Below are 8,779 nucleotides of genomic sequence, written 5' to 3' on the forward strand. Positions count from 1 at the left end.
CCTGAGGGCATTTAAGTATTAACACCGGTAGGCCTTCAGGTGGGTGGTTTTTCCCGAACTGGTGACAACTTGAAGACACTTTAGGGCTCCGTACGATGGGTTGGGCCAACTGGTGGTGACATTTAGTCATTGATCACCGCGTACGGAGTACCTAGGCATTCTATGTTTGTTGGTTGTTAAAAAAAGAATTATATTTTGTGATGGTTTTTGGGTAACTATTTAATTATAGTTTTAAATCTTTGTGTAATTAACAAACACTTGGAGTTTCATCTGCTTAACCAATATCAATATGCCTTTCCTATCCATGCTGCAGCTTATATGCATGACCTTCATCATGACATATCTTTCATCTCAACTTCGGTAATATTTGCGGAAACCATTCATGATTTATGCTAAAATGTTGACGTTTCTTGTCCTTAATCAAAACTTGTAAATATCAAATTGTACATTTTACTTTATTTTATATCAAATTTAACATATTTGATGGATTTTACTATACAACCAGGTGCAATTTTACTTTTGAGTTTATTTATGGCGTAGTTCTTGTATCTGGTTAAAAATACCTGTAGAGAGAGATCAAGGGCCCAAAAAACCAAATAATAAGCAATTAAGCCCATTTCATAAAAAAAAACACAAGGATGCCCTAAAATATTTCTCTATAAAACCTGCACGGATGCTACAACATGTTATCTATGGCTGCGCCCCTAATTCTTCCCATCATCGTTAAGGATCAATCAAATGCCTCAATCTATCAAAACAAGGTGATTATTATTTCATTTTCATTTCTTTTCTCGTATACGATAGCAACTTGTTATTTTTCCGCGATTGAAATATGTAATTAACCATCAACTGCTTTGATCAGATAATTTGGAAAATGAAACTCGATCCACTTGAGTTGTTGATTTCTATTTTTTTTTGTCTGATTTCAAGCTTAATTGCATATCTATGTTTGATGAGACTGAACTTGCTATTTTACAGAGAGTTCGACCTCCACAATTTTACCCCTCCATATACATGCATGAAGAACAATGATGGAAACCATTGGCCAATAAAGTCTTTAAAGAAAGTGGTGAGCTTTGAGATAGTTTTATTTCCTATTTCACTATATATAAACTAATGTTTGAAAATTTTAAATGCATCAGTGTGACTGGGATAAGAAGTTCATCACCAAAATAGGTTACAAATGGCATGCGATTGCCTGCTTGTTGACGGTGACGGATGTTTTTATGCTTCACCAAAGTAAAAGTCAAAAACAACCATCCATGATAGATCCGGTACCCACTTTTCTTGAAATTAAATACGAAATAGTTCGGTATTGATACCATATATAGATTCTATATTTTTGTACCGATCGCCGAAGCATCATGTTATATATCTGCATTTGTTATATTTCTATATAAGTAATTGTTTATAAAGACAAGATCCCATGATTGCAGCTAAGCTTTCTAGAGGAGTTGGAGCGAACAGTTGCGCTGCTGGCTTTTGAAGATGTAAAGAATAGCCCTGTTGGAGATATTGTAGATATATCGCAATATCTAAAAACCGCAAGTGAGGTCAATGCAGCAATCCTTACTAGTCAAAGACATGAAAAAAGGTTAGTGTTTATCTAATTTTGAGTAAATTTACTTTTGGCACTTGATAAAGTTACCATGTGCGTATTTTCGGCTCGTTTGATCTCGCATATGAATGGATTAGTAAATTTTAGTATATAATTCAACAGGAAATAAAGCTAGAACCTAATCTCATGTGCGAGCATCTCGAGAAGAGTGCTAGATCTTGTCATGTAAGTATTCCATGAATTTTATGTAAATAATTTTTTTAAGTAAATATTTGAAGCGCCATATAAATGAAAAACTAATATTTTTTTTTGAACTCTTTTCAGCTTTTAAATGGTGACATCGTTTGCTTTCTGAAACTTCCACAGCCTCATGTTGTAGAGAAATGTCGGTATCCATATAGCCCATCTTTTTTTTAATATGTTATTTTCAGCAGTTGGAATTTAACTGTCAGCTGCAGTGTCTTGAGATTTTTAAAACTTGTTGTGTCAACGAGTCTGTTGATAGTTCTAGCGTTACATAATAGTTGATAATTTTTATGTGATTCATGTTTTTTGATAACTTTTTCTAACATATAGATCTGGTGTTGATGTAGTCATTGTGAGGCATATTTTTTTCCAACTATTCTTTTTTCTATTGTGTTTGATGGGAATGAATTTGCTATTTTACAGATTCGATCTCTATAATTTTACCCTTAATATTACCATGATGATGGAAATCCTCGGCCAACGAAGTCTTTAAAGAAAATGGTGAGCACTAAGATATCCTTCCATTCTGTTTCATGATATATATAATTCATTACCATACAGGCATAAAAATAATCAGTGGGTACTAAAAGTAACAAGGTAGAATAGAAAAGACATTTTTTGCTTTGGTTACTTATATCACCTTCTATCAATTTTGTTGATCTAACGTATCCTTTAAAATCTTCTAGGATATGATTATTGTAATAGCAGTACTATGTATGTGTGCTAACCTCTGCACATCTTATGGGCAGTACAAGGGACGCCCCTTCCCGGTATCAGCAACACTCAACTTCTCAAACATTGGAATAACTTACTGTTCGAAGTATCAAATAATTAATAACCGGCGATGGTTACAGTTATTTGCGGTAAGTACTACTATTTAAAAGAATCAAATGAATACCTTTTAACGATCGTATTAATTACGCTCTCCGTCTGCCATTTTAGGTGCATTACGAGCATGAATTTGAGCTCCTGCTTTATTAGACGATTGAGTTAGTTTCATCTAGATCAAGAGCCATCAGTGGAGAGGTTGATCGCGGTACTTCAGGAAGATAGACCTCATCAATTATTTGATTATTTGCTACCGCAGTTTGTTTATCAGAAGCAACAGGGGTGAGTGTGTGTGCACACTCTTGCAGAGGTTGTTGAGAACTTGGTAGCTGAAACAAAATTTCATTTGATGACAAATGAAATAGGATTCTAAGTTTTTGCAATATGTACATATACGATTTGCTAACATATATATTCATATCAAGATTGTATTTGGTAATTGTATACAAATAATTATGTGATCCGCCAAGGTGTAATTTCTGTAGGCAAAATAAGTTTTTTTTTTTATCAAGGGGAACACAAATCCAAATATAAACTAACTTTATAGCGCATACATAATTATAATTCTATGTTTAAAGTTGGCGAAAAATCACATTTTCACTAATTTTCTCTTGGCATTACATGTATGCATTAAGAACAATAATATAGGTTTTATTTTAAGCAGGTTATCTATATTCGAAGTACATTTTTATATAATGTGACTAAAACTTCTATTAAAAATAGCTAAACATAAAGAACCTAACTAAAATGGACAAAACGTATGGATAAATTGGAAGGAAGGTGTCACATCATTGACAATTTGACACCATGATGACGTGTCTGAAATGCTTCTGTACAACCAAATATCACGTCTGATAGGAACAACTAGAAAACAAGTCCGAATCTTATTTATCCACCTGTTTGCAATTTGCGACCCATCATTTCCACAAACTAAGAATCAGAACTGGTGACAAATTTCACAACCCAACATAACTAAACAGATCGGAATAAGATGGTGGTCGGCCCGGAAAGTCACTAATAAGTCACTAATTGATATCCTAACTAACGGAAGAAATGATAACAGATCTGAACCTTAGCCAAAAAAGAAAAGCGAAAAATTCAAGTGTTCTCCACAGGTACTGAGAAACTAAATATTAATTATGGTCTTAGTTACACTTATGGAAGTGAATTTACTTTGTGATCGGTTTATCACCAACTAAGACTTTTGTGATAATTGTTTAACTGTTAAAGAAATTTATTGTCAGGGGCTCATTGCATTAATCATTCACCAATTATAGTTGTAAATCTTTGTAAAAAACCACTTGCGGGGTATCACCTAGTTAAACAATATGCCCTTCATTATGACATTTTCTTTCATCTCAACTTGGGTAATAATTTCAGAAACCATTCAAGATTTTATGCTAAAATGTTGAAGTTTTTTGCCCTTAATTGATTTTTTTTTTGAATGGCGAGTTTTTTTAATCATTTTGGTACGCGAAACTTGAACCCAATACATCCTCCACTAAACCAGGTGTTTAAAGGCTTGTTTTTTTGCGAAAGGACCACCACCCCATTGGTTCTTGTCCTTTATTGTACGTAGCCTACAATTCATTTGCATATAGTGCTTTTCCTCAATATATGATTATCGAGTACACGTTTCGATTTGCTTATTTTATATGAAAATTACATATTTGGCAGGTTTTTCATCTACCCAATTGTGGATGCATTTTTTCTGCTTCTTGAGTTTATTAGTGACATTCTTCTTGTAATAGGTAAAAACATCTCTAGAGAGGAATTAGTGGCCCAGAAAATATATTAATAAATAACAAAGCCCAATTCAAACAAAAACAAGAATGCCCTTAATCCAAGTTTATGCATGATGACATTCGTGTTCGGAAATATCATCAAGGGAGATCTGGGATTGAGCTAAGAACGTCGCTTAGCGTGGAAACTTCCTTAAGAAAATCAACTGACTTTACATACAGTATTTTTCCTCCAAATCTGGTTTTCATTTGCATATATTCTATATAAAATAACAAGACATTTGATACCAGTTAAACAAAAAAAAACGCATTGGCTTCTTGAGTTTATTAATGACTTTGTATCAGATAAAAATATCTCTAGAGAGCAATCAATGGCCCAAAAAACATATAATGAGCAATTAAGCCCAAATCAAACACCAATACACATATACCTAAAATACATTAGTATAAAACCACGGCTGCACCCCTCATTCCCCTCTTCTACTCATCAGTATCCAAACCCTTGAAGAAATCAAAAGAAGGTATATGATTATTTCATTTCTGTTATAGATCGCTTCTTGTTATTTTTCTGCGATTGGAATTAACTGTCAATTGTAATGTCGATTTGTCTAAAAACAAAAAAATCTTTCTGTGTTTTAATCGGCAGCTGAAATGTTTTGGTACATAAAGAAGAATTGATTTCCGATTGAATTCATTTGCATGTAGTGTCACAGTGATTAAATTGTTAGATATAGAAGAATTTGGCAACTGAAAACCAATTCAATCGGAAATCGGGATCGCTTAATTACCTACCCGGTTTCAAGCTTAATTACCTATGCATTTACTATCATTCTTGTTTTTAATTTTTTTTAGTTTTGCTTCGCATCTGCCATGAAAACAATGAAAAACAACACAAAAAATGCATTGTGGTATTTGCTATAATATTCCAGATTGTAATCCAAACTGGCCTGATATTTTTAACACTTTACTTTTTTTACTCTACTATAATATTGCCTGCTGTGTCTGTTAATGAATAACTTATTGATGTGGTATTTGTCATATTAATTGAAGATGAAGAAGCAAACATATATGGAGGCCAATCGCCAACAAGCTGCAGCTGGGAACATGGGGATCGGGAACTCTGGGTATCAATATTTCAGATTCCGTGAGTGTTCAAAAAACCAAACACCTGAGGCTACCCTAGAAACCATTGACGGATGCCTAAGGTTTTCCTCAAAAGGAGCAGAGGGAACCAGGGATGCGTTTATTTGTGACGCCTGCGGTTGCCACCGAAACTTTCACCGCAGAGAACTGGTCGTAGTTATGCCGCCTTCTGCCTCCAGAGGATGTCAAAGATATGCTATGCATAATCTTTGTTGAGTGGGTGATTACAGCGATGGCACTAAAAAGTTTGCTGTGTGAGTTGTACCTGGATTTATTTACCTGGAAAGCTGAGTATACAGCAGGTCGTCACTTAGATTTGCAGTCACAGAGCCGCAATGCTCAAAATAAGATTATTGGCGAGTTTCGTTAAAGCTACATCCCGTTAAAGAGTTACATGTAACTCTTAGGTACGCTTAGCAGTTTTCTTAATTTCAAAGTGATGCTTTTGAGATCATGTAACTCTTTAACGGGATGTAGCTTTAACGAAACTCGCCAATAATCTTATTTTGAGCATTGCGGCTCTGCGACTGCAAATCTAAGTGACGACCTGCTGTATACTCAGCTTTCCAGTTAAATAAATCTGGGTACAACTCACACAGCAAACTTTTTAGTGCCATCGCTGTAATCACCCTCTCAACAAAGATTATGCATCGCATATCTTTGACATCCCTACATAAAAATAATCCAAAATGTTTTTTGAATTAGCTTTCTTGAAGAAGGGTTGGATATTCAGAGCTGCAATCTTGTAGTTAGATTTGACCTTTCGTCAACGGTGTGTAGCTTTATTCAATCTCGAGGTCGTGCTCGGATGAAAAACTTGGAGTTTTTACTTTTGATTCCAATGTACAATGAGTAAAGTTCTATTATTTTGATAAAAATTTTAAATTCTACTAGTTATTTTAATTTATCAAATTCATGACACTAAATTATGAGTGTTATTGTATAGTTTTAGCTTTATTAAAATAATTTATCAAATTCTTGTTCCCGATACCTTTGAGAAAGCTGATGTTGATGCACCAGAAATTAGTAAAAAGATGATATTTATTTTGGAAGTATTTATCTATTTTTGCAACTTCAAGCCACGCCACGATAGTGAGTTTTTAACTTTTGCAAAAAAATCGGCTTCTGTTTATGTTATTATTCAGCGGTTGAATAAATAATTACATATTTAGATTTCTAAACTGATTATTTAAATAAATAATTACATATTTAGATTACCAAGTAGTTATACTTTCAGGGATTCATCCGTAACGAACCTTTTGTACCAAAAACTTGGGTCGTTCCCAGTGATCTTTCTGGAAGCTTCAAATTAGAAGAGACTGTATTTTCAACCAAAAGAAAAATTTATGTTGGAATTAATAGAGTTATAAAAAAGAAAGTAATAGCCGATGTTGTTGAAGCATTGATTGACGTTTTTCTTAGTGAAGGCGGAGAAATGGCCGCCTTATCTTTTATGGGTTGACTTGGTCAACACACCATACATAAGAGAAAAAAATGGCATGATGATAATAGTTTAGCAAACAAGACTATAAATAAAAAAGAATGACAAACCCTGAAATTCTGGTTGAATCAACAATAAACGATCCAGCATATTATTAATGTGTGTTATATCAAGGTAGAATAAGAATGAATATAGAAGCAGACATACTAAGCAGCTTGCCTGATGATCTTATCTATAAAATCCTATCATTGCTCAAGGTCACAGAAGCTATTGATACAAATGCTTTGTCACCTAGATGGAGGTATATCTGCACTTCAATGCCCTATCTTAATTTCTCAACTCAGGATTTCACTACGTTGCCAGAGTTCTCTAAATTTGTTACCCATGTCCTGTCTCGCCGTAACAATCTAACAGAAGTGCATACGGTGAAGCTCGGTTTTCGTGATAAGGCGAGCCACGCGTTTGTCAAAAGAATTCTGAATTATTGATTCTCTCACAATGTCCAGCAACTGAATGTTGTATGCTTGCATGAGAAAGATATTAAGCTTCCTCTTTATCTCTTTAGTTTCTCAACTGAGGATTTCACTACGTTTGAAATTACTTGTTTACCATATTACTTTATGAATTTTTAGTTGATTCTATCACTCCTGATTTCACACTACAATAGTTCGTTTTTTTTAAATCCGCCTTATCTGACCAGGTCACCTTCAAACTCATGTTCACAAGTTGTTCTGCTATGCAGGTTTCGACAATGATCCCTCCGCAGGTTCACCTACGGAAACCTTGTTACGACTTCTCATTCCTCTAAATGATAAGATTCAGTGGAATTCTCGTGACGCCGCCGGCAGCGAACCGCCCACGTCGTCATGATCCTAACACTTCGCCGAACCATTCAATCGGTAGGAGCGACGAGCGGTGTGTACAAAGGGTGCGGGCTGATGACTCGCGTTTACTAGGAATTCGTTGTTCAAGACCAACAATTGCAATGATTTATCCCCATCACGATGAAATTTCAAAGATTTCCGGGCTTGCCGATCAAGGCTATATACTTGTTGAATACATTAGTGTAACGCGCGTGTGGCCCAGAACATCTAAGAGCATCACAGACCTATTATTGCCTCAAACTTCCATGGCCTAAAAGGACATAGTCCCTCTAAAAAATGGTCGTGGAGGGATACCTCCACATAGCTAGTTAGCAGGCTGAGGTCTCGTTCTTTAACGGAATTAACCAAACAAATCGCTCCCTCAACTAAGAACGACCATGCACCACCACCCATAGAATCAAGAAAGAGCTCTCAGTCGATCTCATGCAGGATATTATAGCACATAAGCTTTTGGCAAAATTAGGCGTGTTTTTAGAGAAAGATAAGATTGATACTAGCACCGACGGGGCTCAGTTGGCCCGAGGGAAAAATCTGGGGGACATGGCTCGAATCAAGAGCTCTTAGGAAAATCTAGGCGAGCAAATTCAGGCAGTTCGTAAAAGCGTTCTAGAGAAAACTCAATCGCGGACAAAGGATTGGATGCCAACATTTATGAATTTCTTGCATTTAGTACTTATGACTGTTTAACGATACTCGTATATTAGTTAAAAATGTAAACAGTGTTGGTTCATTTGTAGCTGTCCTTTATATTACATAACTGCCATCTCGGTACTGTATTTATATGGTATCACGGTGATCGTGTATGTTCTTTCAGTTATATCTTGATCATTAGAACCATATTTGTGAATTACTTTTGTAATATACCTTGTTTGTGAATTGCTTCCAACAGTATTCACATCCGCCTTTTGATGCGTGGGAAACTCAATATGGAACCCAT

Source organism: Bidens hawaiensis, unplaced genomic scaffold (genome assembly GCF_021521415.1).
Source record: "Bidens hawaiensis isolate Kalapana, Puna unplaced genomic scaffold, B.hawaiensis_p1.1 tig00000458_1, whole genome shotgun sequence".
Classification (NCBI taxonomy): Eukaryota; Viridiplantae; Streptophyta; class Magnoliopsida; order Asterales; family Asteraceae; genus Bidens; species Bidens hawaiensis.